Source organism: Rousettus aegyptiacus, unplaced genomic scaffold (genome assembly GCF_014176215.1).
Source record: "Rousettus aegyptiacus isolate mRouAeg1 unplaced genomic scaffold, mRouAeg1.p scaffold_m13_p_11, whole genome shotgun sequence".
In the NCBI taxonomy this organism is placed as follows: domain Eukaryota; kingdom Metazoa; phylum Chordata; class Mammalia; order Chiroptera; family Pteropodidae; genus Rousettus; species Rousettus aegyptiacus.
In genome coordinates, this window is record NW_023416286.1 from 58,296,117 (window position 1) to 58,322,908 (window position 26,792).

General features: G+C 40.3%; 1 protein-coding gene and 1 pseudogene across 1 annotated transcript in view; one reads left to right on the plus strand and one right to left on the minus strand.

Moving 5' to 3' along the window:
- The window catches only part of FARP1 (FERM, ARH/RhoGEF and pleckstrin domain protein 1), a 265,054-nt gene that overhangs the window by 138,098 nt on the left and 100,164 nt on the right, over positions 1–26,792 (minus strand). The gene's annotated exons all lie outside the window — the stretch shown is intronic.
- LOC118609793 lies at positions 18,975–19,089 on the plus strand (annotated as a pseudogene).

Genomic DNA, 26,792 nt, shown 5'->3' on the forward strand with positions numbered 1-26,792 from the left:
GTGAGATGTAAGTCCACATAATAAAAGTTCACTGGTGGCTCAGTTATTTGGACAAGGTTTTGGAATTACAGAAATGCCGTTCAAGGCAAACACATCATCTCATTAGCGACCATTGATTAGCCTAGCTGCTCTCTGCAGTGGGTGAGTGTAGGATCCCCAACACCCCGTCCTTGGAGTGTGTGTGTGTGGGGGGGGGGGTGCTGCCACCACATCTACCTGGAGAGCAACCAGACTGTATGCTAAACAATAACCCAAGCACAACATCCCACATTCTAACCTGAAGAGTAGTCTACAATAAGGTGACAAATATTCATTTGATATAATCTAAAGATCAAAACCAGTAATAATAAGCCATTTTGTATTTGTAAAGTGCTTTATAGATTACAAGCACTTTATCACGGCTCAACCTAAGAAAGGTAGGTATTGTTGCCAATCCTCTCACTCATTAGCAAATGCTTTCTGAACGCAGAGTGTGCTGAGTGTGGAAGGATCAAGAGGGGTTTAGTCTCTGTCTTCCAGTGGTCGTGGAAACTAATGCAAGTCTGCCTTGAGGAGGAAGGGCTGTTCACAAGGGAAGGACACTGAATGAATGATTCTTAAGGGGAAAGTAATTTTGTGTAGAGCACCAGAATGGGAAGAGACTGAGGAAATAGTATTAAGGCAGAAAGGAGAGTGTAGAGAGGTGAGAATGGACATAATTCAGGCAGCTAGGTGTGAAGGAATCTGGGGAGCCTGGAACGATGGGGGATGAGGCTGGAGACGTAGATGGCCACAGCAAGAATGTTCTGGCCACAGTGGGTGTGAGGGTTTACAGGCAAGGAAGCTGAAGACACAGATCTACGGAAGTACTTGCTCTCAAACCATGGTGTGCATTAGGGCCACGTGCGGAGTTTCTAAAAATGCACTGCCCCTCAGGTCCTGCCCCCAGACTCGCATGTGGGATCTGGGCATCAGTATTCTTTTATAAAAGCTACCCAGGTGAGTCTAATGTGCAGTTGGTGCAGTTAAGCCCTGGGAGAGGTTTAAGCAACCACCTAAGGTCATCCTCTTTCAGGGGCTTTGAACTGCAGCAATCATTTCCCTTTAATCTCATTTAGTTGATTTTAAGAATGCCCGCCTCCCCCCACCCCGCCCCCAATAAAAGATGGTGAGAAAAGGCTCTCAGCACAACACAGACACACATACACCAATCTTCAGGATACAGCTCTTCATTACAGCATAAAGAATTTTAACATTTGTTATTTGATATGCAAAATGTCCTAACAATAAGGATGTTAACAAATTTAACATCTGAACTGATCTTTACTTCTGGATTATGTGCTTAGGCTGGGTAGAAAAAAACTGAGTCTCTTTATGACTTGAACTATTTTTAAGACCATGATGCTTTGCTCAAGATCAACAAGTCGAATATGCTTCATAAACTGACTCAACCTGGCCAGCACAATGTGAGGGGAGAGAGGGGGCTCTGGGGGATGTGTACCTGAAGAGCTTCACTATTTGCAAAGGTCACCTGATTGACAAATCTGCAGTCTATTAGCAGAACATGGGAATCAAAGGTAGTGACCCAGCAAACTTCTGTAAATCTAAATGGCAGGCACTCCCCAAGGTAGCAAGGTCGGCAAAACCCGGGTCATGTCTACTGCTCCTTCATCCTTCTCATGTCCAACAAAGACACCACTAACAGCGCTGCCTGCTCTCTCAACACCGTGCTTCTTCAGCCACCATGAATCAACGATTTGGCAATGAAATCAAAACCAATTTATGATTCCTGCCTCATAATTTAATACCACTTTGGAAACCACTGACCAGGCCTACTTTGAAAAAATACAAATTTATACCAGGAAAGAAGCTCAAAACAGGGATTGCATTCATTTAAATTAACAATACGGCTTTTAGGTAAGTAGAAGAGGACCTGCAAAAACATTAGGGACGCGAATTTGGGGGAAAAATATTTTTCACCCCTGCCAGTAGAGAAAGAAGAAGAAAAATCTCAAAATAGCTTTTGGCACTAACCTTTGAATATGCCCTCTTCAAAAATAAAATGCAAATTCACCTTCATGCCAAGCTAGGTTTGTGTCTATTTCATTATGACACTCTCTGCAATAACACACAGAGAAGTAAGGGTGTGGATATTGCCTTCGCTTTGTTTTTTTTTTTTTTTTTTTTATCGACATGACATCTAGTAAAACAACTGCATGGCATGATACAAATCAAGTTTATAAAAAATACTGTAACAATATTTATTGATATTTGTTGGATGTTCGATAAGCAATAATTGAGTCTTTCAGGTCATGCAATAACTTGCCCTCTGTAAGCGAGTTGCTTTTCAAGTTAGTTGCCTTACTAGTATATCTTGAGGAATCATCACATTTACTTCACAGTCCAAAAGACATCTGGAAACCCAACCATGGTCAAAAGATTTGCTGACTCAATAGTGAACATGAGCAAAAAGATCCAGGTAAGCAAAATGGCTGTCTTAATAAACCTACGCTATGGCCTCTGTACCACACGGCCAGCCAGAGAAAGTTCTCTGCTGGCTCATGCTCACCTGGTCTGCCTTCCTGCAGGCTCCTATTACTGTTTGTCATTACAACATCGCCTGGCTTCCTTTCAACACATATTCTAAGCTGTGATCTTAGAAATTCCAATTACTTATACTGACTACATTGCACCTGTGTTGACTGTTTCCCTGTGTCTTTGGAGCCTGTTTCCAAGCCTCTCTGTGGGTGGGCTGCATTACCTCTGGAAGTTTTCCCATGGGCTCTGGGGCCACCTGGGGCATGTAGCTCAGTGCCTCAGAGAAGGGTCACATTTCCTTAATGGTCTGCATTTGAAAGTCACTGTACCTTCATCAGGTGGCCTGTAGTCACCTTCTCTGAAGTAATAACCGCAAGCTTCCTCATGTATCTGGCAGCCCAGGAATGAGGCAGCCCTGCTATGAGGGGAATGTTACCCGCTCCGGGCACCCCCAACACAGTCCTGTTCTTGCAGGCCTAGTCAGGTTAGTAAATATTTATCCAGCATGCCTGGCCTAAGCAAAAGCACAATAACCACCCTTTGCCTGCTCTTCACACTAGAAAAGTAAACAATTGACTCTATTTAAACATAATTGATAAATAGGGCAGTAATATGTTGGTAATCCACATGGAGTTAAGATCCTCCATCTGGTTAACTTTTATTGGGAGCTGGATAACACAATACACAAAGGATTTTAAAAAGTCCCCCAACCTCTGTTCTGTAGATCCATGGATTTAAACCACTCCATTGCTTTCTTACTAAAACAGGTTATATGCCTATTGAAGTGTCTTGGAAAGAAGCAAGCACGTTACCCACATGGTAACTCTTCACTGTCCTCAACCAGAATTATGAGCAAGATAAAAGTCCAAAACAGAAGGATGCAAAAGTGAGCCCCCACCTCACCCTCCCACCCCCTGGCAATATCTCCAAGATCACATCATTTCAGAAGACTGGAGATTTTCTTCCAGTGTCTCAGCACATTCCAATGATCCTGAGCTGGATCGCAATGACTGAAATGTATGATTATTTATCACAGATGATTCTTATTTTATTTTCTAGACCAGCACTGTCCAGTACAATATTCTGTGATGAAGGACATGTTCCATATCTGAGCTAAAAAGGAGCCATGAGCTACATACAGCTGTAGAGCACTTGAATGTGGCTAGTGCAACTATATTTTTAATTAGATTTCATTTAAATTTAAATAGCCACATGTGACTACTGACTATTGAATGGTGTACTTCCAGACTATGAAATACACTTATTATTACTTTAAGCTAATGTGTTTTGGCAAATACATTTTCCCCTGTGACTTTTCCCCAACCTCTTTCATTTTCACTAAGAACTTGTTATCATCTTATCACTTACAGTTCCCACTCTTCTAATTTAGGTGTTAAGAGTTAATTCAATTGAAAACTAGGAGGCAGGTTAAAATTTCAGGTTTCCACTTAAAAATATTGATGCTATATGTTGAATTCAGCGAGTCTTTCTCTCTCTCTGCTCAACTGTGTGATAAATGGGTACTTTCTGAATTATCCACAGCACGTACGCTGTGCTGAAATGTCTGGATGCCTCCACAGCTACACACTTCAGGGCACACGCCAAGCTTTGTTAAGAAGCAGATGTCAACAGAAAAGGCCTGACGGAAGGAGAGAATTACATTTTGCTTCCTACTCTTGGGAAAGCCATTGCAATATCCACCCACCCAAGTTTTGTTTGCTCTCCAAAGAGGTTCTTGTAAAGAACATAGATGCTATTGTTTCCCCCACAACAACTCTTCTCAGAAAAGGCTTTGTCTCCATATTTTCAGAGACAATCACTCTCCGAGAAAATGCTGCCAAATAATTGGACCAAATTGTGTCAACACGGTGGTGTTTACACAGACCATTCCTGGAATGACCGAGAGAGAGGTGGTGGGGTCACCTAGCACCAGAGTTGAGACCTACAGGAAGTGACAGTCGTCCCACCCAACTGGGAAAAAGCAACTTATGGTAAGAATGGACCCCCCTTGATATAGGGGTGGGAGTAGCTAGCTGTGGGGAAGTCCAGAATTATGCTCAGTTATCAGGGCACAGAATCTCGACAGTGCAGAGCACTCGGCTGGTGTGGAAAGTGCCCACTGTGAGAGTTACCTCACAAGCCTGGAATCCACCCACTCGGCGCGCCCAGAGAACCCTGCCAGTGATGGAAAGCTAAGGCCCACTTTACAGAATGAAATAATCTCCCAGATTAGGCAATCATAATGTTTGCTTTTACATTCAAAGATGTACATCCTTTCCAAATTCAAGTTCCCCTTATATAGGTAAGATTCGGGACTAACATTCTTTTCCACGTGCTCACGCCTTTGTCTTCCCCTTCGTAAAATTGCCAACTCCATGTCACCGACCGCTCAGGCCGAATCCTTGCCCTTGCCTCCTCTTTCTCTTACACCCACTGTCCAGTAAATCCTGTCAGTTCTACCTCCTTAATAAACATGGGACACAACCACTAACGTCACCTGGGTCTCCTGGGTGAATGCGGCTTTCTCGTTGGCCTCCTTGCCCAAACACCGCTGTCTGCTCAACTCAGCAGCTGGTGTGGTCCTTGCACAAGATCGAGTCAGCTCATGTCATTCAGAATAAAATCTAAACTCATTCTCCTGGACTATGTGACCACCTCTTATTTCTCTGGCCACTCCCCACCCCCAGCCTTTCTTTCTATTCTAGCCACTGTGGTCACTCGACTGCTCTTCAAATATGTCAAACACACTCCGGCCTCAGGGCTTTTGCACATTCTATTCCTGGTCTCTGAAATGACTTCAGCCCAAAACGGAGGGCTTGCTCCCTTACTTCTTGGGAGGTCTCTGCTAAACGTCTTGTTAATCATAGAGACTTGCTTGACAAGTTTATATAAAATACAGACGTATATACATCCAAATGCATACCACTACACACTCTCTTCATTTTTGTTTGTTTCTCTTATCACTAGTACTGGCTGGCAGATGATGTATTTGGTTCTGTTTTTCTCTCTCTCTGCTGGAATATGAATTCCATGGGGGCAGGAGTGCTGCCTGTTTGGTTTACTGCGATATCGTCAGGGCTCACCTAGCACATAGTAGGTGCTCAATAAATATCTGTGGGTTTTCTTTTGAATATTTGGGCTGGTCTTTTACAAAGCAGAATTCTCTCAAAATGAAATTCATGTGACTATGTAAACATGTCCCGAGGAAGACTCAGGTTAAATTATGGGTCATTACATTGTAACTTAAATTATACAAAGCAAAGGAATTTAAGGCAATATAATTCTGTGTAATTGGTTCTAGACTCGAAATTACATTTCCTAATTCCTCAACTAGTTCTCTTTCCAAGATACTCCCCTCCAGTTCTCAAAGGTGACGTTGTCTCTGAGCCACTGGGCTGCTCAGGTTAGAGGTGGGTCTCTGACTCTCCTAAAACCCTATACTATGAGGGAATTCCACCAAAAATAAGGTTTAGGGGCCCGAGATTGTTCCCTCCCACTTAAAAAAAAAAAAAAGAAATGTCCACTATACATGTCTACATCAAAGGGTTGTATAGTAAGTTATAAAAAATGAATGTGCACGTGTGTGCGTGTGCATGCGTGAGGGAGAGAGAGACATTCTGCCAGGAAGTCTGTTCAGTGAACATTAAACTCCCTTCTTCTCTATCATAAACGAGGGGCCGTGTGCACCTCCAGTCCTGACCTGAGTTACCCGCTAGAAGGTTCCAAGCTCCATGAAGACAGCACACTTGTCCTTTAGGTTTACCTGTCCACGCCCACAGCCTCTCACAGAACCCAGAACAGTGGAAGGGCTCAAATTAATGTCTGAGCAATGACGATACCAGTCCAGAGCCAGGAGCACTGATGGTTGCTAACCTGTCCCCAGAAATGCTTAGGAGTGCGGGCTCTATGGCATGTTACATGCCATAGGAAACGTGGTTGCTTTTACTTTTTAGATAAAGTTGACCAGTAAAGTTTTCCTCATTTATCTCCAGAATAGAAGTACGTATCTCACTGATGGTTCCCATGCTAATTTTACTTACATCTCATTGGGTCCCTTCAATAATAGATGTTGACAGTCCCAGATGCCGGACCATCGGCAAGAGCATCTGCTTATCCCCTCGGGATTAAACGATTTAACCTCCAGGACAGCAGGTCTTCCTCCAGAGTGAAGGAAAAGCATACAGCAGAGGCCTGGCCAACACCACATGGAAATCACTGTACTCAGAGCATCTATTTATCTGGTCGGTGATCTCCTTGAGAGCAGGGACCTTTTCTCATTCGTCATTAACCCAGGTACCTTTCACAAGACCTATGCATAGTAAAAGCTTAAAGAATGTTGGTCAGTACTTACCACATGAGGATGGTTCAAATAAATGCTTCTCATCTACTGTTTGAAACAGATGTAGTATTTTTTTAAGCATCACACTATGGTGTTACAGGAATTCACACTAAGTATATGACCACATATTCAGTCAGATTTGCACTCTATAGCAATAAAACTGTTTTCCATTTTATGGGTAACCTCTTTGCATTTCCTATGCTGTTCCTTTGATATTTTGTGTTAGCCAAAGTAACATTAAAGTTAATTTTTCTTTGGAGAAAAGACAGGGTTAGATGTACTTGCCCATGTGTACACGTACCAGGCCATGAATGTGGTTCCTGTCTGCCACTAGACTCACCGTGCTCCCTTGATTCTTGGCACAAGACTAATCCAGCAGAAAAGTACACTCTTATGGTCCGCAGAATCTATCCCAGTGGTAACTGACAGTTGACAGTGAATATTTGAATACAAAGAATCACAAACGTTTGAATACAAAGGACCACAAACATTAACGAGTTATAAAATATCATCATCCCACTGAGTCAAATTGCTCATACACAGGAAAAAAAACAAAACGACCCCAAAAGACACTAGAACAGCAGTTCCTAAAATAAGCAGAAATAGAATTCATAACATATGATGGGCTCAATTAAGACATTTGGGAGCTTGGTAAAAAATTATGTAATGGAAACCAAGCAGTGACAACTTAAAATCAGAAAATTTAAATGCCGTATCGGTCAATATCTCACCAAATACAGAAGAAACTCACTCATCAGATCTCTGACAGGGATTTTTATGTGTTTAACACTTGTAGAAAATAGGTGTCACTACCCTCCATCAATATAATGAATGGTTCCATTTGTGGCATCTCTTACCATTAGACTTACCGAGCATCTACTACATGCTGCATGTTGCGCTAGATACTAAGGATAAACTGATTAAAAAAAAAAAATAAAAGACCCCATTGTTTCTGCCCCCAAGGCTCTCAGAATCTACTGGAGAAGAACATAAACATTGTGTGGGTGAACTGGTCAGTGATGGGGCATAGAGAGGCTACTGGAGCACGAAGGAGAAACATTACACAGAAGAAAGCAGGAAAGGCTCACGAGAAGTGACGGTGCTTGAGAAGCACAGAATCAAAACCCAGGAGGCACAGTGATCTGGAGTGATCTGGGGAGATCTGTCGGCTTATCAGCAGGTCCCACCCAGTTCATGAAGGGCCTTATGTACAGGTGAAGGAGTTTGGATTTTACCCCAAAGATGAAGGCGGACCACTTAAGAATGAGGTGCTCAGATATGCGCAAATGCAGCTATAACATCATTCAGCATTATTGTGCTACTTACTAGTTGAATGCCAATCCTACCTCAGGAGCCTTAAGCTTTCATGAGGGCTGGAATTCAATCTGTTTTATTTACCCCGGGTTCCCACTATCTAGGAAAGTGCCTGAGAAGCTGGTGGAACGGACACTGATTTTTCAAAAATTCAAAAACAAGATATTAGGTAAGGGCGAGTCAATACAGTTTTAGACACACTGAGCTTGGGGTACATGTTATCTAAGGAGCAGTGAAGGGAGGGGAGCTAGCAAGTCACACTTACATACAGAGAGAGATGAGGCCTGAAAGGCCACTGACGGGGCCACGAGGCCATCGGTGAAGGCGCAGTAGCCTGGAGAGAAGCTTCGGTCTAGAGGCTATGAAAACTGGAATGGTTTTGTTTCAAATAACAACTTCCATCAAGTTCCCTGTTATTACCACAAATGATCCTTGGAAAGCAACAACGGATCTTTTGAGCAATTTGCTACAAGCATTTCATTTTCAACTTTTAAGGTTGCTAATAGCTGAAGCATGAGCTGGATTATTTCCATAAAGAAAGATAGCAGTTTGAATGCTGGCTATTGGGTTAAAAAGTAGTTGAAAATAAATATGCATGACAGAATTACTCAATGTCAGATGTAAAAAGGACTGATGATTCTTTTCATTACAACCAGGATCCACTTAGGTTTTGAATTTCTGCGAGAACAAGGCAGCAGATTATAGGGAAGATAATGAGCATGGTTTAGTGTCTAGCAGGCACCTGCTTTCTAGACCGCAGGTGACATCACTAAGCAGCCATCCATATTCCTGGAGCCTCTTTGAGATGAAGAAAAAAACACTCAGAAAATTCTGAATGAAATAAATAGCTGATCTAGTAGAAAAAAAAAGGGAAGAGGTTGGGATTCATGACTAGAAAATCTAAATTAATCTATTTTATTCCAATTGTGTTAACCACTTATCCAGGTCAGAGGGAGAAGAATCTCTTCCAAATGAGAACAAATTTAGCAAAAATGTTAAAATGTATACATGTTTTTTTCTTCAAAATTAAAAACAGCTTTGTTAAGTCTAAGGGAAAATGCAGATTGTTACAATCTAGATTACCTACTTTTTTAAATGGAATAAATGTCAATGAGCCCATTACACTACTTTTTAGATAGTAAAATAACAACACTGGTACATCTTTGAAAATTGGTAACATGGAGGCAGCCTTCAAAATCTTTTGTTCTGAAATCAGATGACGAGCCAGCCCATAATGTCAAGCAGAGCTTTCAGCTCCAGGGGAACTTGTCTCTGTTATAAGAATGACATTTTCCCATCTATCCAACAGGGAATGAGTACTCCAAGCATTGCTGAGATGTGTGCCTGAGTTGGAGAGCCAGAGCCAGCAGTCAGCAATAAAAGAATAATGTCTGTACCTGGTTTTAATCTCTCGTGTTCCCAAATTATCCTGAGGCATCCCAAGGGCCTCTGAATATTAAAAATCAGCCTTCTCAATTCATTACAAACTAAACTTCATCTGGAAATAGAACCAGGAAAAGACATTGAGCAAAAGAGGGACTCAGCAATCCAGATGAATAACTGGGATTCATAATTCTGAAAAGTCTAGGAATCTCTAATGTAATCAGGAGCATAATAAGGTCAATCTGTTCATTCGACTAATTATTGAGGTTGTAAAGAGTTATTACTATTTTTCCCAAGTATCTGATGAAGCCAGCTTAGCTACCTGCTTCTCGAGGCTCGATTTCAAGCTCTCAAGTTGACGCGATCATTTACCATGGAGTTAGATCTGTTGCCTCAGCACTGGGAGGTGACGGCAGAGCTGGGCAGAGCACTGGGGGGGAAATTACGGTGTACGTATCATCTCTGACTTTTTAAGATATTTATTCATAGAAGGGAGGTGGTAATGGTTATCCAAGTGATGACCAACAGAGCTTTCTGGAATGATGGGAATGTTCTGGAATGTTATGTCTGCACTGCCCAATATAGTAAACACTAGTTATATGTGGCAACTGAAAACTTGAAACATGACTGGTGTGAATGAGGAATGAACATTTTAATTGTATTCAATTTAAATAACCACATGTGGCTGGTGGCTATCATACTGCACAGGATAGACTAAAAGATGTCCAAATATGAAATTTGAAGCTTGAAAATATTACAATTATTTAAGGAAAGTGTACATCCTTAGGTGCAGTCAGCAAAAACCCATGTTAGGGAGAAGTATGTCCTATGAACAAACTAATAAATTAATATTTATTTTCTGAGATATACAGACAATGCATACTGATCAAATTTTCAGTTCAAAGGATATCAATTATGTAAAAGTACAAATCATTAGTTTTATTGCTCCAGACTAAGAGTGAATACCTAGGAAAATAGTACTGTGCTGGCTAATAGAATTTGGAGGTTTATTACAAAATAAATTGAGATTAAAAAAAAACAACAACAAAATAACAATGTTTTATAATCCCATAATGAATCTCAAGGTTGGCTACTTCACACCACATGACTTGGATTCTGTCCAGTTTTGAGGCCTCCTTTATTATCTTGCCTCTCTGAGTGACCACATCAATGCTTCAGTAAACTCTGTTGGTTCCTTAGGCATTTAAAGGAAATACTAAGGTTTTAATCACCATGTGTGACATTTTCCAGAAGGAAGGCTTGCTGCATTTTACTCTGAAGAGCCTGGGGATAGGTCAAAAACCCCAAGTAATTTTAGCCTTTTTTGACATTAATTTTGCATGAATAGCTTCCTCTGAAACTTCCCTTTGGCTTTCTCCTTGGAATAAAGATGCTTTCTCTCATTTACCTTATAGAAATTTCAAACTAAGTAAAATTACAGGAAAGCCATTTTCTTTCACTAAAGCACATACAGAGATTACAGCATTTATGGAGCGTTATCCTGTTTAATTGAGAAAAATGATCCTTTTTAAAGTACAGAAAGAAATTTTTTCAAGTGCACCTAGAGTCCTTCATTATACAGAGAAATGCACAATAACATCTGCATACTTAACATAATTATTTTAGTAAAACGCATTTCTACATTTCTAAGATAGTAGGTACAACGACATCTCATATTTACAGCAATGTCAAAAAAAAAGCATTCAGGAGAGAATTTTCTTGACCTTCTCTATTAAGATCGAATCTCTTTAAGCCTCTTTGATAGAAATACTTCTAGATGTTTGTAATTCCTTGAGTTCTTAAACAGAAAGAATTTAATTTTAAACTTTTTATTGAACATACGTTATTATTATTGATGATTGTAGTTTCCAAATATTTGTGCCCGCCTTTGTAGTTACTATTTACTTCCTCAAAGTCAGTGTCAACTATCAACTCTCACAGCTTGCTTTGCCCAATCTCCTGGTTTACAGCTTCCAATTTGCCATGGAGAACAAGCAATGACCAAGCCTGTGTAGATTAACTGAGTTATTCATGCTGTGATGAAGAACTAAAAGCACAGGGCTGAGGGGCAGAGGATTTCTGCCAAGTGAAGTACTCAGAGGTTCAAGTCCCACCCTCCCTTCCGCCTCTGTCCACATTAGAAATTCACACGTGCTAAAAGACGTTGAGGCCAGAAACATGGTCTCTAAGTAAACCCTAAAGTCCAATTTTCAATTAATAGAAAATTAAATGATTAATTTAATGTTAGCCGGAATTAAGTTTACTGCATAATTCTTATAATATCAGAAAGATGCATAGCTCGTTAAGAACTCAGAGAGAATGCCTTGGCTATAAATTTTCAAATGCCAAAGGCTTATCATCTTTAATGATGCCCACAGAGCGGATTCTCTTTTTGCAGGCAGTGTCATTTAATTTTTCCCATTAAAATTAGCTAGTGCGTAAAGCATTTTGGTAATCTGCTTTTAGTGACTTTCATGTGCTGGTTTTATGGGAAGCTGGGGACACGGGTTGTATCTAAATGTAGAGCCCACAAGGAAATGCAAGCCAGAGGGCAGACAAGTCCACTATACTGAAGAGAGCACTAATAAACAAACTAAATGCCACTAAAAGTTATTCTGCTGAAAACTGTCTTTCTAAAGTGAATGATTTCTTTTATCAGCTATTACTGATAAAAAAGCTTGTGCTTTCATTGTTTATAATAATTGTTCTCCCTCCGCCCCCCAATTTTTAAACAGTATAACATGAAGTCCTTTAAAAATTCATGTATAATAAAGGTAGCCCTATCTGTATTTTTACTTTTCTTAGTGGGAACTCAGCTATCTATAGTCTATGATGAAAATATGACAGGTCCCAAATGAGTGGATTAATGGCACCCAGAACAAGAACACAGAATTTCTGCCAAAAGAAAAATATGGATGGAGTCAATGAAATGGAGCAATCAGTAAATAAGTGTGAGGAATAAAGTCTGGGCAGTTGAAGTTTCTTTAAAACTCATTAATTTACCAATCTTAGAATTTAAAGTGTGCACAAATGAGCCCGGATTTGGGTTTAATGACTACACTCATTTGCTGAACGTAGTCGCTGAGTGCTCACTGTGTGCTCAGTGTCCGTCAGGCTCCGCTCAGCTCTACGGAGACAACACGGGGACAGAGAGGGCGCCACGGGGGCTGATGGCACGCAGGACTGATCCCTGAAAGTCCGGGGTCAGGTGGGCTTCCTGCGAGAAGGGTCGATTCCACCAGCACCAGAAGGAGGGAGCCTTCAATGAACCGCGGCGGAGCACGATTCAGGGGTGGCACTAGGCGGGTGCCGCGTCCCGGGAGCTGGCGGCCCAGCGGCAGGTCAGGGCATTTACTCTGGTGGTTTGGGGCTGGGATGAGGAAGCAGAGGTGAAGCTGGGGAGAGAACTGACCCTGAAGGCTCCGGCAGCATATCGAGGAGCCGGTTTTCTTAGGGACGCCATTGACAGTGGTCTGAGTTGAAGTAACAGAGGTGGGGGGTGGTGCACTGAAGAGGAGGAGGAGGAGGGAAATGGAGGCAAGAACGCATGAGGGAAGACAGAGTTAGGAGGTACCAAAGGGGGCAGAGTGCCGGGGTGTGGGAGGTGCTGATGTGACAACGGTTATATTCTACAGGGAGGGAGGGAGGGAGGGCCGGCAAAGGGAGAGGTTGAGAATACTTGAGAGAGGTACTCCAGGTATCAGAGTAGGCTATCTGCGAAAGTGGGTGAGAGTGCCCCAAGGTCGGGGCGAGGTGTCAGGCCTTCTACCTGAACCGCATCTCCTCCCCAGAGAGCCACATCCTCTGACCTGGGTCCTTTCTCAAGATCACACATCCTTATCCAAACCTGTTTGAGAGTACCAAAGCCGAGGACAAAAGACATGCCATCCACGGGGAGAGAGTCTTCAAACATGGGGCGGCTGCTGGCCGCTTCACAGCTCGGCCAAATCTCTGCTCAAGCTGTGAACAGGCCTTGAAACCTGCTTTGCCTTGCCCTCGGAAGCCACCAGCCACACGTGGCTGTTGCGATTTAAGTCAATTATAATTAAATAAAATTGGAAATTCAGTTTCTCAGTCCCAAGAACCACGTTTCAAGTGCCTGCCAACAGCGACACAGACACAGAGCATCTGACAGAGCTGCTGTAAACCAACACTGGCATTTGTTTCACACAGCATATGCAAGGGGTAAACAAATTTAATTTTATTAATAAAAAGATAGAAATTTCACGTCACCATCACTGATTATTTCAATGTTCTCAGTGTAGAGAATCAAGGTGGAAAACGAACGCCACCTTTGACATTCTCTTGAACATATAAACTATTCAAAGAACTGCAATTGAAGAAATAAATTTCAAATGCTAGCAGTTAGCTAAATTTTTCTATTGTGTATGCATCAACTTAATATTTATTTACTACGCTGTCAACGTAGATACCATTAAAATGATTTAAAAATTGCAGTCTCGTCATAGTAGGCATCAAAAAGCCTTTACAAATGTTCACAATTCATGTTTTTAAATATATTACATATTCTATGAAACTAGGAGGTAGAAAACTAGAATTGAGGAATTGCTAAAAGTAGTATTTAAAAACTGTTGAATCTAGGAAGTCCTGTAGGCTTTTTACATATTTGTCAGATAACGGTAATTATGCTAATAAACACATATTGTTAATATTCAAACAGCTACTCCTGGACGGTAGACAGTATTCAAATAAAGCACTGGATCTCAACCTGTCTGCACATTGTAATCTGAGGAATTACAGTCACGCATGCGTGCATACACATGCTGCACCGCCTGGTCCCAAAACATGCCCTTCGGAATGAGTTGGGGTGGGCGGTGGGGGCAAGCACCGGTATTTTTTATGAGCCCCCAAGGACACACTAATATGCAGACAAGGTTGGAAACAACTGCTAGAGATTAGACAAAGCTTTTACACAGTCTCTGTGCTCACTATTAAAGTCTCATTAAGGACCTATGGGAAAAAACATACCGCTTTTTAATAGTCACAGTATTTTTCTCAAGCTCAATTTAAAACAATGTCCTGTTATCTCCCAGGTCACTGGATTTTAACCCTGGCTGCATGTTAGAATCACCTGGAAAGCTCATAAACACAACTAAAGCCAAGGCCCCCTCCCGACCGACCGAATCAGAACTTCTGGTGGTGGAACCTGGGCATGTGTGTGTTTTACAAGATTCCTCAGTGATTCTAAGAGACAGTGAAGACTGAGAATCCCTGCACCAGAGAAATCATATGCCTTGTTCTTGAGAAACTGAAATAGCAGCCATGTGGCCCGAACAAGCCCAAGGAAACCAGACTCACTCCACTGAATCTGTCCAAAGCTCTGCTACCAAGGCACGAACTTATCTTCAAGGTGGGATCCAGGTGCTCACAGCAAGCTTTCATTTAATTCCCCAGTACCACCACCTCCCACCTCCTTACAGTACATGGGCACAATCAGTACTCAAAAACTACCAGTTGAAGGAATAAAACCAATTGATGTGGATATGGATATTCTTTTAATAAATGATGAGTAAATTAAAATGTTTCTTATGGAAATCCAAGAGCTCTGATATGGTCTGGAACAATATCTTGATTTGGGTTGACAAATCATTTTGAGCAAAATAAATCACCTGTATTTATAATGTTGAAGCTTTTATATCAGTAAGGTTTTGCCGTCCAAACTAAATATCATAAAATCTTAAAATTAAGACTAGCAAACAATTCTACATGTGAACAGTAATGGACTCTTCTCCCTCTAATCTTCCTCTCACACTTAGTCTTGCTGGAAAAATACCCATTGTGGGTGGTGGGTGGCAGTGGTGGGAACCCCGTCCCCCTAGTACAGGGTTTGAGAGGTGACGCTGAGGTCTCAGGAATGGCACAGGGATATGCTAAATCCTATTCGATGACATTATGAATTCATTTATTCTTCTATGAACCTAACCTCTATTTTAAACCATTATGCTAACATAGGAAAATACCATCTTTGGAACTTTTTGAATAGAAGTCCAACTCATTTTAATTCTTCTGTAAACAAAAGTCCAACTGTAAAACAATATAACATTAAAGATAATTTCAAATGAGAAAAAAATACTCATATTCCATTTGCCTTAAACAATTATTTATAAATGCGTTTAGGTCTTCTCTTTTGTTTACTGGTGCAATATCCTCATCTAGGTTTTATAATCAAGATTTGGATATAATCTCACATTCTCTTTTCCTGTTACCACTATGCTATAACATATGAATCAACGGCTCTATTAAATAAGCAGAGTTGGACACAGTGCCCAAGGGGAATTCTTGTTCTATAACACTGGTTACAAATCCTGGACACCCCAGGCAAAATCAGCAGGCTCTGATGTTTCTAAATGTCTTTTTCAGACTCTGAAATATTCAATAAGCTAGAAACCGATCTCATATTTCATCCATGGCCTTTCGGTCCTCATTCCATCAGGTACATTAATGAAGGGAAGACTGAATACAGCAATCCAGCCTCCAGTTATGCTTAATGACACTGGTGACAAGCATAGAGCCATCAGTGTTGGCTGGACTTGCCATCCTGGGAGCCTCTAAGAATGCTACACAGGAGCTGTCGATATCAAACAAAGTGGAACTCCATCTGCCTACAGGCCTGAGAACAAAGAGGGATTGCCAGTGTCACTTATGACTTCTGATGATTAGACCCATCACATCCCCTACCTCTTTGTTAGTTTCACTTGCGAATCATAATTTCTGCAGCTTCTCAATGAAAACACTTTTAAAATGCATTAAGAAATCCAGGCATGAAAGAGCGTTTTACGTTTCCCAACTCTGTTTAAATGTTACACTAATCGCACTGCCTCCAGCCCGGAAAGTGACCAGGAGGTTAGATGTCAGTCATTCATCAGTCTAAGGCTTTATTCTCTTCTCAGGCCTGAAATTGGTTGGCCACCAATGCCAACCGCTCAACTGGAAAGTAGGACATTTTATACTATCACAATAGTTCGGCTCGTCTTTAAGAGGTACTAAAAAAGGAAGGAGGGACAATTTCCTTTCAAAACCCCAAAATACTACAAATTACTCTATTTGGCCAAGAATTTTCCTCCCTAGAAACTTGTCAGATTTTGCCTTTAGGGAAACAAATGCATTAAAATTTTAAATTACAGAATATGGTAAAATGTATACTAAATTATTACCCAACCTCAACAATGATCGACCCATGACCAATCCTATTTCATTGATGTCCCTAACGATAGTTACACACACCCATTTTATGTGGAAGCAAATCCAAGATATCATTTATTTCATGCATAGACAGTTCAGTGTGCTGCGTCTACTTTTGAATGACGAGAACTTGAACTCACTCGTTGGTGTTGTTTGTAAACTTCTGTGACATTAGAGACTAAGCTAAGGCTTTAACTTATTACAGAATCCCTAAGCGGAACCATCGCCTCAGACCTCTTCTCACTGCCGTAGTGTTATTTTGGAAAGATATTTGCCAGATGAATGCCGCCCTGTATCACAAAACTAATTCACGGACTCACTCAAGGACAGCAAGATGAATAGTTTCATGTGGCTAAAGTTTGCTTTTTTAATGAAATCATATTACTTGGGAACTAACAAATTGTGTTACAGCCAAGTATCTATTATCTGAGCTAAATTAAAACCCTGAGAGAGAAATGAACTGATCTGAATACCAAATGAATTTGATATGCAGATAAAATCCTATCATTTTAAAAGAGGTTTTCACTTATTTAAATGATACTGGTACTTTGGGGTTTTTTTTTTTTTTTTTTGACATTTAAGATTTTGGATGGTCGAGACCAACATAGGAGGTGATTAGTAATAATTTTGCTACTATTTAATGTTTAGACTGAAATCCTCTCAATACACCACCCAGGGATCTGATTTTGTAAAGTGGGAATGGGGGTGGGGAGAAAGGGGGGAGAAAAAAATCTTAAAAAGAATACTGTTTCTATGATGATATAGTTTTTCTAAAAAAGCAAAAGTTTTAAAACAAGCTCTTCTCATAGATGTAATGACTAAATAAATAATGGCCCCTTTCCTCCCTCAGTCTCTTGCAGAGGAAAGTAAACCCTGAGGTCAGTTAGAAGGCCCTGAAACTCTAAGTTTCAGACAAAGAGAAACCTGACCAGCCAGCACTACATTTTCGAATCCAAGCATATGTGTGTGCACCACAGAAAGCTCCACAGACTGACTGCCTGAACACCTTGGGGATACCTAGTATCCTCATTTATCTGTTTTCAAGTTTTTTAATTTTTTCTCTACACTGACAAAATGACCAAGCCTTTGAGACATCATCTCAATAATGAAAAAGTCTGATGAGGGGAAAATTTATCCCAAAGAAGCAAATCCATGTGTGCGTTAGTGAAAGGGTATGCCTTCTTGGAAATGACCAAAGCTAACAGCTACACCCACCGAACTCGATAGTCATGTAAAATCATAGGTTTTGTCACTTTTTAAAACAAAGAGACTATGTGCCTAAAATCTGGCACTAGCCTACAAATCATTCTTTCATTGCCTTTTGTAGTAGAAAAAAGATGAGCTTTGCCAGGAGACAAACCTAGGTTCAAATCTCTGCTCTGCTGATCCCTCTATTGAATTCTTTCCTAGAAGTCAGAAACGGTCTTCGCAAAGCTCAGTTTGTGTGGTCTCTGAATTTCTATTTCCCTATAGAAAGTAACATCTGCTACCTCGCAGGATCTATGTACGCGACAAACTTTATGATTTTATTCATTAACTGATAAAAACTTATTGAATGCTTATTAGGTCTGACACTACTGTGGGCAAAATATTAGACTAAGTCTTGGCTCTTGCATAACTTATGTTCAAGGGTGGCCAGAGACCTTGTAGCTCTACATAAAATAGAAAATCTTTATTTCTGGTACCCTCTCATAGTCCAGCCAGTATCTCCTTTCTGCCCTCCTGGCTCCACTCTGAGCTCATTCCTTATAATCTTCACTAATTATCGCTGAAACGTGAGGTGACAAAAGCTCAAATGCAGGAGGGGCAATTATGGCATTATGCCATTCCAGCAAGACATCACTAATCCAGCACAGTGCCTTTGACCCTGAACTCATATTCCATATCCTTTAGGACAAGATACTCCAAGCAGCCACTACCAATTGATTACAGAAATGGCAAAACTGCAACCTATTAACTGAAGTTCTTCCCTATATTTGCACTTTAATATCAGGCCCCTGGAGACTTAAATATACAAAGATCCCTTTAGCTCCCAAAACTCAAAGGAAATTAAAGGAAAAACTGAAAAGCAAGCATTTCAGGAGTTGGTTCCCAAGTTAAAACTGCCTCTTAGTTAAAATTATTTGGAAGTGGTTCCATAGTGTAGTGTGGTTAGCATGTCTGCTTTACACGAAGAAGGTGGTCCTGGGTTCACACCCCAGTGAAGCCACAGTCCATGGTCTATGGCCATGCCACCCTGAAAAAGCCTGATGTCTGATCTCGAATCTAAGCAGGGTCGGGCCTGGTTAGTACTTGGATGAGAGACCACCTAGGAAGACCAGGTGCTATAGGCATAAATAATAAAAATAAAATAATTCTCTGTAATAACTGTTGGGTTTTTTTTTTAAACCAGAGTGCAACAAGGGCTATTTTGTGGTACTTTAAAAATAATATATAGTCATTAGAATAAGATGAGAGACTCATCTTACATTGACGAGTCAATGAGACACAGTCTTGTCAACATATGACGAGATCTGACAAGTCGTAGAGCACTTAACAAGTGACACCAAGTTGTTCCTTCATTGCTCTCATCTGTATGTGAAAAAAATATATAGTCACTTGTGCGGTTGTTTACAGAATGTCTTATTTCTTCCAAACTCTAGGTTTCATGAGGGCAGATTCCAGGTCTATTTTGCTGAGCGTTGTTTCCCTAGCATCTAGCATAGTGTCTAAACCATAGCACTCTCTCAAATATTTATGAATGAAAGAAACAGTTTTTCCCACCTCCTTAAAGAATTTTAAGCAGGTTGTTTAACTTTTCCCTCCTCCTGATTAGGAAATTATTGTGACATCAGCAAAATTTATAATATTCTCAAAAAAGAGAGCTTGAACAACTTTGATCTGTCCTTTCTCACTTCATGATTTCTGATTCAGGGGACAACAGTGTGAAACCAGGAGGAAATTACGGCTCATAATTACTCATAAAGAGTGTAGCTTTCTAGATTTGTACACTGGCCTTCTGATCTCCAGTCACTGCTTTCTGCAGGTCACTACCTCCATACTGCCTCAAAGGAATGTCCCACTAATAAAGAAGAGGAAATCTAAAACACACTTTCACAGTTTTTGCGCTCTTCTAACTCTCAGATTAAGAAAACTATGCTCACCAAATAAGAAAGTTGGCTATATAACTGATGACAATGACAATCTTCACTGTGGGCTATACCATTGACATAGATCACGATATATTCATAAGCTCTCACCATTCTTCAGCAAGTTGAGTCAGGCCATTGTGAAGCTGGTGTCTGTGAACTCATCACTTTCACATATACACAAAGGAACTCTAAAGATCCCACATACTGCTCAACATGTGGGAGGGGAGAGAAGTCATCATTTTGAACATTTAACAAAATAGACTTTTCCAAGAAAAATATACGGAGGCATCATAAACCATGAACAGTTTAAAAACCAAGACCCAACAAAGCCCATGTACACACAGATTTAAAACCAGATGTGCAACCTAGTACTGCCCACAGAAAGAATTTAGGGCAGCCTACAAAAGCTCTTGGAAAATAAGCACAAACCACATTTTGCCAGATTTACCAGTTACGTGTTGTTTAAGATATGTGAACAAGCTCGATCTTGATAGAGACCTGTGAGGGACCCTGACCAAAAGGGAAAGGATTATTATGGCTTATTATATGTTTTCCTAGTGGTCAAATGTGAAGTGAACCATTAAAAAGTAACCTAAATCTACCTGGGAATAATGATTGCATATTTTCCCCTGTGTATAAAATTACCTGTTCTCAAAATCTTTTGATTAAAAGCAGTATAGCTGGATCTATGGTAAGTCTTAAATAAATAACAATTGACCTTTATTCTTACACGAAACTGGATTCTTTATCAAACCCCCACTCACTCAGGCAATATGATACAAGTAGTCAACTTACGAAAAAAGTTTTAACTAAGTTTTCTCTTCCTCGACCGGTCCCCTTAACGAACAGCAATGAGGTACAGAATCAAGTCATTATTATAAATTTAAATATGTTACCCATGAGAAGGACAGAGTTCTTGCCCCTGATCACCTCCTGTTCCAAAAATTTTAACATGAAATTTGAGTTTCACAGTACTCTGGTTACATGACTATCCTTATTTTTTGGAGATGCCCTCTAGAATATTTAAGAGAAAGCTTTGTGAAAACTCATCAAGCTGTACAATTGTCACCTGTATATGTGTCATTTTGTATGTTACATACTTCAATTTAAAGTTTATTTTAAAAAAGGAAAGTGGAAGATTCTGACATCTGTAATGTACTTTTTAAAAAGTCAACAATAGATAAATAGGTAGGAAGGATGGATGGATGGGTGTGTGGGTGGATGAAGCAAATATGGCAAATGTCAACTGTTAAATACAAGAAATGGGTATATACATGATAGGTATCTACTTCTCTGTATGCTTTATTATAAATTTTAATTGGATTTTCTATATGTTCATACAAATAATGTTAGTGCTCTTCAAGAACAGCAGAGAGAGTGTCTCTGACACGAAGAAGGGTAAGCCTGATGAGATTTAAGGGGACACAAACACCCATGATGACCATGGGATTTTCTAAGCTCTAGAAGGGCTTAAAACAACCTCCACCTCCACGCCCAATGAAAGATCTGGGATGATTTGTTTCCATTACACAGAAGCTGGAAACATGAGAAAAAAGAGTAAAGAAAGAAGAGTAACTGTGACAACCATGAGAAAGAGGTGGTGTATTGTCCAAATTGAGACAATGGTAACAGCCTCTAGGAAAGGGGAGAGTAATCCCTGGTGATTAATCAGTGAAACACACAAATCCATAATCATCTTAGTTTTATAAAAGTAGAATTCTTTCTGGGGGAATACCTGTATCTGAGCCTTTGGCTCTCAATTTGAGTTCTTGATTTTGGAATCTGACAAATCCCTTCTCAACTTCATTTGCCAAAAGCAGAGACCAACATCTGCTCCATTTATATTAGAGGGCTGCTGTGAGATCATCCAGACAGCACACTGCTTGAGAAACACCAATAACTGGAATCACCTAGGGTGGGTGCCCACCTTAACATGTGAATTTAATGAATGGGGAAGACTTTTAAATTTGAGCTCATTTTCCTCTTACATTAGAAGAATCTATTAGAATTATTCGGTTTACATTTGGGTTACCCATATAGCTAATTGTATCCCTTTTCATAAACAATTAAAGAGAGTAAAAAAGTAGCTCATTACATTCACCTGGAAAGATCATCACCAGAATTGCAAGTGAAGAAGATTCATTTCTATGGATTTCTATGGGGTTGACTGATTCAGATAAAGCTTATCAAAGGTCCAGGACAGTGCATTTTTACAATAATTTTAATGTTAAAACACAAAGCCAATAAATTAGCATTTTTAAAAAAATATTACAGATCCACAATAATGCTTTATATACAGGGCCCCTTAGATCATGATGTAAGAAGAGATCAATAGAACCTGTAAGTCAACCAGATTTGCTTTGGGCAAACATTTCCTATAATATGTATCAGATAGATGTTCCTATGATATGGCCAGACGGTATGTATTCGAGGGTTTGCAGTCCATATGGTTTCACCGTGACCATCAACTCTGCCACTGTAGCACGAAAGTTGCCATGGACAACAGGTAAATGAATGAATGGGCAGGGCTGTGTTCCAGCAGAACTTTATTTACAGACACTGAAATGTGAATTTCATGTCATTTTCACATGTCGTGAAATACTTTTTTTACTTTTTCATCCATTTAAAAATGTAAATGGGCAAAGAGTTTCGGTTTTGCAAGATAAAAAAGCTTTAGATATTACCTGCCCAACAATGTAAATATACCTAACGCTATACTTAAAAATGGTTAAGATGGTGAATTTTACGGCATGTGTATTTTCGCACAATTAAAATTTATTTTAAGTTAAACACACACACACACATGAACCACTCCTAGTCAGTGGGTTGGATCTGGCATATGAGAAGCTATAATTTACTGGTCCCTTGATATAATCTCAACTTTCAATTTCATTTTTAGATAGGAAATGAGATGTACTGCAGGTAAACCAAAAGGACTAGAAAACAGCGGTCAAAAATCACTAGAAACCAGCTTCTGTCAGTTCCAGAGAGTCCTAGAGTCCTTTGTGTGAGGGCAGAGACATTGCTTGGATTCCTGTCATATTTCTCTTGACCTCGCCTGACGGCTTGTGAACTGAGAGCACATCCCTTTAGCCTGTTTCAGCCTACTGAACTGGAATCTTTCCCCACAGAGAAAAAAACGGATTAGCGGAAGGATCCAAAAGTCCTATTAGCAACCACCCACCGGGCCCTTTGTGGATGCACCGTCCAGTGTCCTAGCAGAAAGCAGAGGACCTAGAGAAATGCCAAGTGCAGGTCTGACCTAAAAAGTCTTGATTGAGGTAGCCAGGCTATGGACAGCATCTACATCACCATCAAAAGGAGAAATGGGCTATATTTACAATTCCCAGACTTCATACATCCATACCAATAACCACATAGAGGTAGAGAGGCCAAGTTTACTCAAAGCAGTGACTGTGATGCAGGAAGACGAGCTCCTAAGGCAACTGCAATCGGTCTGCCCCATGATGCCACAAAACCAAAGGGTTAGATCAGAGTGAGAGTGATCTTTAGGAAAAACATAACAGCCCTTGTTTCAGAATCAGCCTGCGGCTAAACCTCACTGTTTATGCAAAAATATATTTTCTTACATTAATTTGTTAAACACCTCAGTAAAATAACCCCTTTCTTGGTGCCTCTTCTCTGTCCATTTATAGTTTTCAATGACTGGTTTCATTAACAATTAAAGAGCATCTTGGAGTTGGTTTCATTCCTTAATCTAAATGTAATAGCTGGAAATTCTGGAAACTGGTTTAAAATCTGTGCCTTCAGAAAACTTTCCAAAGGTGGTTTTTCCAAAGAATGACTCACAACTAACCTAGATCTCTCACTTCTTTACCAAACAAGTGACTGAGTAAGCTCTGTGTTAATGTTCAACTTTCATCAGTAAGGGCTGAGGTGAAGCTGCTCAGCCTTGGTGCCTTATCTCTATTATTTCCTTCAAAGAATGTGGTGTTAATCCCATTTTACAGAAGACAATGAAGCACTGACGACAAACCTGCCCAAGGCCACACAGCTCAACAGCTGCTGAGCTGGGATTTCAGCCCAGATCTTTGACACCAAAAGTAATGCCTCCCCCCTATTCCCTTCCATTTACTGCCTTTTAGATAGATTAAACAGAATTGGAATCAAAGAATGTGAGAATCATTGCTAAAGTGAACTAGAAACCCATTTAAAACAGAACACTAAGCCCTCGATTACTTATGCTCACTAGGTCTCACTTCTTATCTATAAAGAAATGGGTTGGTGCAAATGGCATCTATTAACTTCATGCCCCTTAACACTAATTTTGCTCTCATTAGTCAGTCATGCTAGGGGGAAAAAATGAGGGGAAAAAGCACTTAAAAGTCATTTGGCTGTTTTCAGTTTATTTTTACTGTCAGGGAGAATGATCAACATCACCCTTGGGAATGAAGGGATTATTCTGGCAGGGCAAAGAACTTCACCTGTCAGAGAGGAAATCGACAATGCACCCACATTCGGTTTAATACGTGGAGTTAGCACTTAATCTGCCTCAACCATCACAATGAGTTCTGAAACGGCATCCCCCACCCCGACAGGACCCAGAGCCTCAAGCAGAACAGAAGACTGGTATGCACGTTGTTGAAAGTACGTTGAAATACACACTTTTAGAAGAAACACTGATAACAGCATTAAAGGCTGGGTACAGGTCAGAGAAGCACAACTGACATCACCCAACTTTACATACCTACACAGCTGGATGTGAATTCGCTAGACTTAGATCAATTCACCAGGAGGTGTGTGTGCCTCATGCTGCGATCAGCGCTGCTCACACAGAAAGATCACATTCTGCTGTCCAATGTAACACCAAGCTAGGCCCAGGGAGGCAAAACACCACAGTCAGATACGCGCAATGATACCGTTTTTCACATGCTTCGCACTGTATGGTGTTTGAAGTGCCTTCGATGCGGTTCCCCTCCACACTTTCTGAGTACCTGGGACGGGAGGGCCTGCGCTCGGCATCTAGTAGGATCACACTGCGAACTAAGACCTGCAACTTGCCATTAATGAGCTCAAGTCTGGACAGTACTGTACTACACAAGCAAGCACTAATAATACTGTTTGTAAGGTTCGGTAACAAATCACATCTTAGAAATACGGAGAAGTGGCATGAACGTGCCAAAAGAGATAATGTCGGGCAAAGTTTGGAAGGGGGCAGGAGAGTAGGGGAGAGGCATGTAAGAAGAGCGTTCTAGAAGAAGAGAACGGCATATGCTAAGGCCACGCCCCGGCACACTGGGTAATGTATTTGGAAAATCGGAGGTGGAACTTTTTCACTGTAGAGGAAAATGTGTAAGATAGATGTATTTTGCCAAGCTGTATAAATGCCAAGGGTATTTCTCCAGGTGCTCCCTAAATTGCATGTAGGAGATGAGGAAAGTATTCATTTCATTCTGTACAAGAGGAAACCAGGACAGAGACAGGCACCCAAAATTCGGTGGGCGCTGAGCTTATGCCTGCCTGCTGCTCTTCCCTCATCCGGGGCTTGGTGCTCGACGAATAGTGATTTATTCAAGGATGAAGGTAGCTGATTTCCCCAACGCCAAAAGTGAATCAGTGAATAAGTCTAAATTAGAATCGAGGATGTGCCAATGCTTACAAAAAAAGTTACTTTTTTTCCAGACCAGATGGAAAGAACTCATAAAAAGATGGGGCGAAAAACCTGAAAAGAAATGGGAAAAAGAAAACCAATAGGATGTCACAGTGTAGAATTATTTTTTTCTCGGAGAACAGTTTTCATAAGAATCAAATACAAAGAATGGTTTTTTTTAAAGTAACCATATATCCACCACCCAGAAATAACAATATTTTGCCACATTGGATTCCGCTCTTTTTTAATAGTATAAAAATAAGACATTATGCTAAAGTTATCCTTATTCCATCTTCCTAGCTGAAGAACCGATTGCTATTATATATTTTGTGTCTTTCCAATCTGTTTCACAAACATACACCCCACGTCAATAGAAATATAGAGAACCTCTCGTATTTATAAATTTTAAATATAAATTAAATCATTTTCTGTATTGCTGCTCCAACATTAGGTTCTTAAAATCTATGTGATGTCTATAATCAGTTTATTCCTTTAACTCTAGCATAGTATTGGTTTAAATATACCATCTTCTATGTATCTTGTCTATTTATGGATATTTGTTTCCAATTTTTCTCTAGAAATCTCAATTCAGTAATAACTATCTTTTTGGGAGATGCCCAAAGATTCTGGATTAAAAACTCTATAAATATAAAAATAATGTTTAAGATGAAACTGTACTAGGAAATTAACATAGTAAAAGTGGCTTGAACACTTAGTAGATTTGGTTCATGTCTCATTATTAATGTTATAACTTATCAACATTTACAATATAGCACAGTAATCCTGGGCTTCTCCCCCCAAATACCCAACCCCTCTACATCCCAATGAACAGTAATCAAATGATCTGGTAAGTTAACCTTGGGTCTCACAGATTAGAGGCTCTATTCTCATTGCTCCAATTTTACTTCTGGAAAAAAATTTTAACTAAAATTCACATGCAACAAACATTATCAAAACACCACTTTAACACAATAATTCAGTGCTGGTAATGCCATCAGGTTACCTCCAATGAACACAAAATACATGGATTCCATGAACACATGCCTGGGCATGACCAGTTTCCATTAAAACTATAACTCGATCTTTCCATTTCTATTTTAACCAGAGATCTTTGCTAGTCTCTTCAATGAGCCCTGCTTTCCACAATCTTACATAGAAAAACACTTGAGGACCTAACCCAACAACAGAGGGAAATTAAAGTTATAAGCCACCCTCCTCCAGCTGCCTAAGAGTCCCTAAAAGAAGCTGAGTATGTCGAGCATTACATGTTTGGAGCCTGCTGGAAGAATAGTTG